The sequence below is a fragment of the Nilaparvata lugens genome, chromosome 5 (assembly GCF_014356525.2).
Source record: "Nilaparvata lugens isolate BPH chromosome 5, ASM1435652v1, whole genome shotgun sequence".
Lineage (NCBI taxonomy): Eukaryota > Metazoa > Arthropoda > Insecta > Hemiptera > Delphacidae > Nilaparvata > Nilaparvata lugens.
The window spans coordinates 50,762,490-50,772,325 of NC_052508.1; the positions used below are offsets into that span (position 1 = coordinate 50,762,490).

The 9,836-nt window shown below is 30.6% G+C and overlaps 1 protein-coding gene and 1 long non-coding RNA gene across 39 annotated transcripts in view; one reads left to right on the plus strand and one right to left on the minus strand.

Annotated features, from left to right (window-relative positions):
- The window catches only part of LOC111063080 (longitudinals lacking protein), a 592,348-nt gene that overhangs the window by 417,197 nt on the left and 165,315 nt on the right, over window positions 1-9,836 (minus strand). The gene's annotated exons all lie outside the window — the stretch shown is intronic.
- On the plus strand, window positions 322-7,865 carry LOC111052427. The gene is made up of 2 exons (XR_002606170.2): window positions 322-1,441; window positions 4,228-7,865. It is a non-coding gene; the product is annotated as an uncharacterized LOC111052427 (long non-coding RNA).

Here is a 9,836-nt window from a genome sequence, read left to right on the forward strand (position 1 = left end):
CTAGTCCTTGCAGGCTTGCATCTTGCAAATTCAAGAAATGATTAAAAGTATATTACGAAATTCTAATAGCAATATTCATGAAAATTCAAGATAAATTATAAATTTATCATATTTATGATTCGAAGACGTAAAATTTATGTATCCTCCCCTAGATCTGTATCAGGTTGGAGAGTGTTCAATATAAAAAATACATTGATAGCTTTTTCTAGAAATCATTGATGAATCGAATATAAATAAATTTATTCGATTCTCATAATACATCATATATACATAATTGATGGAAAAAAATTTAAACCAAATTGAATTTGGTGCAATAATATTAGTATGGCATTGAATGTGTTTCTAAAAATGGCGTCGCAATGTTTTGTGAAATGTTATGGTTAATTTGTTATTAGGTCGTGAACGAATTAAGTGACAAGATATGATTGTTTATTTGTGATTATATTGTGACAGTTTATGTTTTCAAAACAATAAATCGTAAATAGTCAAGTCTTTTGTCATTAATTCCTCTTTGTGAAATGTTTTTCGACGTTGTGACATCTTGTATTCGTTCAGTGTTCAGGGGATACTATTTGACTTGTTCGATTTTATTGTTTAATCTTTATCATTGCTTTTTGAATGTAATAGTTGTTTAAATCAATCTTTGAGAATTTCCATTTCACTAAATTTCATACTTTTTCATCCAGTTAAAATAAATTTTCCTTTATTTTCCATTGTCATGAGGTTTTGTAATGATCCTTAACATACTTTAGTTGCCACGGAGAAACCTGTGAGATTTAAAAAATATAATTTAGACATTCAATTTTTCTCTATGTTTTTGGATTTATTGTTTCAGTATCGTAGTCTTATAAAATTATTTACTCACTTATGAACAAAAATTTGGTGTAATTATCTGATAACCTCAAGTCAATTAAGTTATAAATCTACAGATTTTCAAACCCAATGAACTACAGTAGCTTAGGTAATTCATTATATCAGGCTAAATATTAATCATAATAAACCTAATAGTTTTTTCAAATTCGATTCAAAATTTTTTGTAGGCTATGAGCATTTATCTTGTTTTTTTTATTCTATTCCACATAAATATTGGCTTTTAATACCGTATATCATATTTATAAAAAAAACGGACGGATGGATTTTTTCATGCTAATTAAACCTTAGAATTAGCTCATAATCAATTTTAAAAGTCTTTTAGATTGTTTTAAAACCCAAATGAAACACAAGTAAGTTAGGCTAACTTATTGGGGTTTTCAAGTTTCAATTTATGTAAAATTATTGGTAATTTCAAAATTAATTTTCTATTATGAGGGCGACCCGAAATGTGTTAGTGTTGTGAAATCATAATGATGGTGATCAAGATAAGTGAAGTGTCTGTGATTGTGATCGGAGCTCTCAAAATTGCAGATTCTACAGGATTAGCGCTTTGGATATAAAATTGGAGGTTAGTATTTTCTTTTATTAAGGTTATCTTATTTGATTTGTTAAACGCTATGGGAGCGGTTTGACTTAGTGGTCGCGCTGATAAGCGCTATGTAATAAATATTACTTTTCTATCACTTAGAAAAGTTAAGAATCATGCATCTGGTAGCTTACTCCTGTTGGAAGATTGACAGTTTCAACTAATTCCTCTATATATGATTCTTGAGTTGTAAAATCGCTACCCGGTGGTTCGGAACTCACCCAAACCTGTAGGTTCATTCGTCCCTTATTATCATTCGTCTCATTACCCACGCACAAGCCTAGTGCTCATGTGGGCTTCCCCTCACCAATAAAAATATAAATTCAATATGAGTCTATTTTTTTTTGAAATTGTGGTACCTATTATGTTGAAATTGTTGTATATGCCTAATAAGAACCATAAGATTGCTCACTCACACCTCTCCACAACGAGTAAAGACTAATACAAATAGGAAGTAGTACCCAACCCAACATTACAGCAATGCTAAAAATGCGTCAAGTTATTGTAAATATAAGACAAATGGCCTACAAAATTAACTGCGATTCAACCCAAAAACTATTTATAAAAATAATTATAATCATATTATAGGCTGAGGTTAATCATATCTCCAGTAGCCAGTATGATACAAAATGTTTGCTTACAAAGCAATAACTTATAGACTTCAAGTTGGTTACCAGAATTGTAGTTCTCGTTATTCTCTTCAAATGAAAATGGCTCTACCGATTTCTCTAGGCTGAAGGTTATTTGGTAATCTACTATACTCACGTTAATTATGTTGTGTCATCTAGTCAATCAATGCATTATAAAATATTTTTAAAAAAAATTGACAGTACACTGTAGCCTACATAACATTTACTGTTTGAAAAAATCCAACTTTGTTACTTTTTTTTAAGAAACCCAACAAATTTCTTTGCACAGATGCATTTTCATATGTCAAGTTGGCAAATTAAAGATGAAAAATATTTACAGTCATAAGCTACCCTAATTTATTACCTGGCTCTCATTTATTAGTCCAGGCAATGAATGTTCAAAAAAGGGTATAGAAGGAAAAGTTAGAAAGGCAATTTTTGAGCCCGTAGTTCTGTTCAGGTTCTGTTCAGGTTAGTTAGGAGGGAGGTAAACATATCCAAAGTCTTCTCCACCCCAACACCTGTAAGGGGTATCATGATTATTCCATACAAAATTGAAGCTTACATGATTTCCTAAAAATCTTACAAATTTTTCCATGTTACGTATATAGTTTTCGAAATATCCTCTCTTGAATGTGAGACATTAAAAAAACAAGTTTGCCTTCAAAAAAAAATCCTTGCTGATTATACACTTATACACTTTATCTTCACCAAGACCAGCGGAGCCAGATAGGTTGTGTCAACATAGTAAGAATATAACTTTTCTTGAAGTTAGTCATGAGTATAAACTTGAGTTATCAAGATGGCATGGTCACTTCAAAGAACTCATGTAACCCATAGAAAGGGTTTTCCTTAAGCCAACACTTGAGCTTAGCCTTGAAGGCCTGACTACTCAAGGCTGTTAACCATCTAGGCAGCTTGTTAAAGATTTTTAGTGCCACAGTAGGAAATGAATTCGCGTCAGTATGAGTTCATAGAGCATCAATTTCTCTTTAATATTATGTTTTACAAGTTTACGCTTTTCTCCACATATATGGCAGCAGCTTCACTGTGAATGTGAAATCTTCAGTTTTGCAACAACATACCAATTGACAAAGGAATTTGGAGGGAATGTTTTGTAGACAATCTTCGACTTTTGATGTATTACCTCCTTAACTTACTACCCTTATCAGAAAGCGGAGTAAAAAGTTGTGTTCCAAACTTTTTCCTCTATAACCCTTCGTCAACTGGACTAAATAGTTAATCTCAAATTAAAAATTTATGACAGTTCCAAGGTTCAAATGAGCGAATAGAATCTTGGGTTTTAAAAGTCCAATATACACTTACTTGCATGCCGTTATTTTATACTTTAATCCCGTAGAAGCCTAGCAGCGGTGCTCGTCATTTCTAACTTAGTGTAATTTCAACAAAATAAAAAAATAATACCAAGTCTCAAACAATATATTATTGTTCATTCCGACTACAAGTACAAGCTGACTTTTCCTTTTATTTCAGCGAACAGTTTGTACATAATTTGCATTATTAAGACTCAAGTGTACGGCTAATATGGTTTAGAAGAGCGGTTGCTGAGCGATCGTGAAATCAAGTTGCAAAAGCTAATAACAGCACAATGATGGGCTACAGCTAGCAGTGAATGAATCATCTTATCCCCCACCTACTATATGAAATCACATACTCTGAAGCAGAATTCTAAAGTATTATTTTTTCTCTGTGAAATGAATCGAAACTATTGAATAGGTGGCGTTTCTAAGGTCTGAGGGGGTCTGGTCTTGAGTTAGTTGGCTAGCAAGGTTATGTCGAAACAAATGATCATGATGATGAGATGAAGGGAAATCGGTTACATTTTTTGAAATAAGCTTGTGGAAAATGTTGTATGCATATCGAAACTAAAGTACTTCTTCTTTGGAAATTTTCGCTATCGAGCGACAAAACTTCTCCATAAAGAGGAAAGGTACCATTTGTTTTCCTAAATGTATAAATGACTAGAAACTGCTCTATAATCAATGTTAACCTACTCTTTCGTCCATCTTCATCACTCCCACACAAGCACATGCACAAGCCTAGGGCTGATGTGGGCATCATCTTATCTGAATAGTACCTTTGAATTTCCTCTCTAATAACTTTTGTTTTTGTCCACAGGTATTGCAGACTCTCAGGCAGCTTGGTGAGTCAGAAAAATTACAATATCTTCTCATTCTTGTGATATGGAGCTTAGCATGGTTGCATTGTTTCAAAGTTCCTATAATTGAGTTGTATTTTTGTGTGTTTCTTTAAATTGTATTCTTTTTCAGTTCTGATAACAACATAATATGTCATTAAAACACATTAATCTCAGAAAGTATACTTCATCATTTCTTGCAGAAATACTACAATATCCTAAGTAGTCCAAAAAGTAGGTTATTTTTCATTCACTTGTGAATTTGGGTACAGTATGGCTACAGTATGACTTGAGCATGGGTAATGAGATGAGGGAGGTTGATACAATAAATGCCAGAGAGAGTGGGAATCAAATCCATTACTGGTACAACTATAGCAGACTACAGTTGCGACGCTCCATTGCTCTAGGCTACACCGGCTTGCTATTTTAAACTCAAATTAATTGAAAATACATTCATTTCAGAGTTTAGCTTTACCTAGCACATAGAATAAACAATGGTGTTACCAAACTGCAGTTCTATCAGTGTTATCAAATTCAATGTTATATTAGCATCTTTAATTACTCTCTGAGGACTAATTCTAAAATTATAAACTCCATAGTAGTGTTATCAACACTGTTTCTGGATTTATTTACTTGGAAAATATATTCAAAAATATTTTAAAATTGTATTAAATTCTTTGAATGCTGATGCAAGAAAGATAGCTCATTTTCTGCAATCATCAGTCATCATGTGAACGTCTGAAAGAACGTCGCAGGTAAGTACCGCATGCTCTATTCATTATGCTCCATGTCACAAAGTGTTAATTGTTTCCATCAGAATGATTTATTTTTTCTCATCAATATGATGTTTCCGCGTAAAAATGACAATATCGGTTGCACTGCTGTCTTTACAGCAAAGTACAACGCAGGCTATAAAATAATTGCCGTCTATTTTTGGTGAATATCGATTCAATGACTCGGAAGAGTCACCCTTCACTTTTTCGTAATTATCGGGGGTATTTATTACCCTCTGACGGCCATTTTGTAGAAATTTAGAGTCGGTCTGGAGACTTAGTCCGTAATGTAAACGTAGTGGTGACTCGGTGTGCAACGTTAGTTAAGCAGTGAGAGTCAGTCATTGGTCTGAGGAACGCGAATTTTCTTTGAGTCTCCCAGTTTTTCATTGTGCTACGGATTTACTTATTCGAATTATATTTTATCAATTTGAATATGTTGTATTTCATAACTCCATGCATGGCCTTCATTAACCTTGTTTCAATTGATTTTAAAATGTTTTTTTTTGCGTTGACATGCGTTTATGTTCATTATTTTAAATATTACTTCTTAATGATTTCTTCGTTCAGAGGTAAGAATATTCATTTCTATTTATTTCGTTATTGTATAACTTTTTACACGTTATACTTTTTCATTCATCCTATTTTTATTATTATTCATTAACGATTTTGATCATAATTCATTTCTCAATTATTCCATTCTTATGAATTAATTTTTGTTTTCATTATTTTTCATATTATTGTTCCAACATTTCCAATTCTTATTCAATTTTATTATAAAATTTCCAAAGTCTTATCCATTTAATTTTTTGAAATTTTTCATTTATTACTTCAGCTTCCTTTAGTGGTACCTATTCTGAAGGAAATTGATTTTGTTATTTGATAAGGTTTTCTCTTGTTCAAAAGCCTCACTTTTCATTTTGTTTGTTCTAATCAATTCTCTTGCAGCATTTCTCTCAACTCCGGTAAACAGTAAACATTTTGGGCTTCCACATTATGTGGAAGTGTAGTACAGTATTAAATTCAGTCATATTCCCATTTATTTTTTTTTAATTTTGAAGTAGAAAGAGTATACTCACTGATTACTAGGAATAGTTACGGTATCGCCTTGTTTTACTATCATTCTACAGTTTCCTAGTAATCTGAAGACTTTACAATCTAAAATTTTTAAAATTGTGTATAATATTTTACAGTATGAAAAATGGACAACAACACTATTTTCAATCTAATTACTAAAGTTATATCAGACTTAATTTTCCACTATCACCGTACAAGTCGAGATATTATTCTGTTACTTCGGAATCCTTTTCATGTTACATTAAGTGTAAATGGTTAATTTTGTTAGTACGTTCAGAGTCAAAATTATACCATGCAATCTTTTCTCTATGGTACGTTGCGCCATCATTAATTATTATATTTTTATGTTGAATCAACGGTGGAAATTGTCATTGTTGATCGGAAATCAAACTCTGACGGTCGATCATCAAATCTCTTCTATATTCGTAATATTTACATAATATTTCAAATTCCTATATATTTTTATAACCATTGGCAAATTTAAAAAGCCCTTCTTGCATTTCTGGGCAGCATAATTATTGAATGCAACTCATGTATTTCTCTGTACATTCAATTAATTTGTTCTGAAACCTGATGATTTTTAAAATTATGTTAGGTTTTTTTAAATTAAAACAGAAATTCCAATAAAGTATTTTTAGACTGAAAATTGTGATTGGGAAGCTATGATACTGTACTGTATTCTGTACAGTATCTCTCATCCTGAAACTATCATCTCAATAACTAAAATGTTTGTATAAAAGATTAATTGTTGAAATTATTCTATTTACCAGATACAGTATTATAATAGCAAAATAATTAATCCAGAATTGTAGTAGTAGTAGCATTATCAAAAGCCAAATCATGTATCAGAGTGACTTTCCCATTTGTCACTTATCTGATCAAAAGATAGAAAATGGTTTTTCTGGTGGTAATCCTGATATTTTTACTATGAAATTAATTCTAAACAAATTGAAAAATGAAACAGTAATAATTTTCAATGTTTTTAGTTTGTTATTCTTAATTCTATTGTTGATAAAAATTTGCTGTGAATCAATGTAATTTATTTTCAACAATGTTTCTTCAATTTTATCAGTTGTAAGTAGCTTTCCTTGTTTCATTAGGTAATATGTATTTGTTTATTATTTTTAACATGTTTTGTAATCATATAATTTTTATTGCTTGTAATGTTCATATTTTTTCAATAAAGGATACGTAAAGCCCTTCACCTAAATCATTCATGCTGCTACTGTTCGAAATTAATATTTTTTTTTATTACAATATTCATAATCAATTTTTCAGAATAAAAAAATGTTTATTGTATTGTGGAAAACTAATAAAGACTCCCTGAAATCCCTGCTAATTTTATAGCTTTAGAAAATAATGTTCTACTCTATTAATTATGATGTTGTATTATTATAATTTCCAGTACCGTACCTGATATAATAATATTCTTTGTTTTTATTGTATAAATTTGTTTATTTAAAATGTTTTTACAATGAGTGTGACGTTCAGCTATAATTCATATTCTTGTTGCATCAATATTTGTTGATTTCCGTGTCGCTCCATAACTCCGTTTATTAATGTTTCGTCTGAAAAGTAGTTGAAATATTCATAATTAGCTTTTATTATAATCAAATCAATTCACATTTGTTAACATAACTTATTTTATGAAGGAAAATTGAGAGAATTGACTGAAATAAGACATTCAAGGAATAGTTTTTCCAATCCAATTGACAGAATTCTAAGTTTTTTTTCACAAAATAATTGATTGTAAAATGAGATAAAAATTATGTCTCAATGTGAATCCATTTTATTCTTCCATCGTATTGTTTTCTTATAATTTATTATTCAGATGTCCTGTAGTTCTAATTTGTAATGTTATTAGAATTGAAATATACGATCTACTAAAATAATAAATGGATAAAGTATTACATCTCATTAATAATGATATTCTCATGTGCTGTTATATATTTTGTATTATATCCAATTACATAAATGAGAACATTTTGTCAAATAAAGTGCATTATAATCTTGAAATCCTTACCAATATTTTTTGTATAAAAACTATTTTCACAATAAAATCATACTTCATTCTTCAAGCAATCTTCATTTTATATTTTATTTTAAGAAAATTCATCGTTTTGATACTATTGTAGTTTTCAATATGAATAATTGATTAATCTATTTACAAAGTTGCTTTCATGCCAGAAGGTTCAGGTTGAAGGTTTGCATTGATGCTTCCATACTTCTTACACTATTAGCAAAATTTCAATTTTTCTTCCAATAGTATTACTTTGCCTGTGTGAATGCTTGCATCTTTCTTGAACACTATATTTTCCCAGAAAGGATTCACATTAATTAATTGAAGGTCGTTCTAATTGCAAGAACTAAAGAAAAAGATGCAAACAGATGAGATGTAAACAAAGAGATAGATGAAAGAAAGATATGTGATCGGATTGGAGAAGATTATGTATGATTCTTTCTACGAATTAGCACAGAATACAGCATTAAGCAGTTTTCTTTGGTATTAGCCCATAGAAAACAACTAAACGTGTAAACTATATTGCTACCAGGTTATCTGGAATCTACAGAGGATTCCATCTCGCTTTATATTAGGCCTGTATTTTTTTAGTTGAAAATGAAAATAATAATAATAGCTAGCGAAACTTGTTTCTATTTTCATCTTTATTCAATCGTATCGGCTTCTCCCTTCAAGGATTCAGCCACCCTTTCTGTTGTGAAGCTCTAAGCTCCTACCTCCCCTTATTCCTATTAAAGTTTTCGTGATTATACTAAAAAGTTACCCCACCAGGCAATCCTGTTTTGATCACATTCAGTCAAGTCGTTGGTCGTGCCTCCGTAATAACCTCTAAGCGGCTTTGTGGCTAAATTTTATTACGGAAAGATGTATCGTAAATTATATTAATTAATATGACATGGATAAAGAGGAAGACTTATACATTTTATAATTTCGACTTTTAATCTGGTTAGATAGGCGTACATTAAAAAAACTTTTAATTGATTAATTGAAATTCAAATAATGGTATTGCAGTATCTTTCTTAGATGGACGCAATACTATTTTCTCAAGTGTTTTAGGACTATTTTCTGTATACGGTGACTGAATAAGATTAAATATGATCCAAAAGCATTGAAAAATATAATATAATAATATGAATCTCATATAGTATTACTGAAAAATATTTATTTACTTATCACATCATAAACTGTAAACGAGATGGACTGTATAATCGAATTGTAGTGAAAAACATCACTTCTTGTAAAAATAAGACTATACCATTTATAAGGTAGCTTGTACTTCTAGTGAATTAAATTCAACCCTATTGTATCTCTCATTCTTCAAATTTCTTCTCACTTCAAAAGCACTTGTTGAGACAAACTTCTTCAGACAGTCAAGGTTAGTGCACCTCATACTATCCTTGGGTTGCACCAACCGGTGTCTATCTAATCAACTATCTTAAACAATATCTACTTAGCAAACTCTGAACCCACATACAAGCCCTCGTTCTTGGTGTAGACCAGCATTACTATTTTTATGTAGAGAAATGCTACATACTACATATTTTTATGTAGAAAATCTGAATTTTTAATTTATTATGAACTTTTGTTTTATGAAACAAGATTGATGAGTTTAGAACTTTGATTTAGATAAGTTATTTTTTTTCTTGTAAAAACAGGACTTCTAAAGTTTAGTTTCTTTGTGCATCTTGAGGTTGCTCTTTTTGTAAAGTGGTGAATGGCA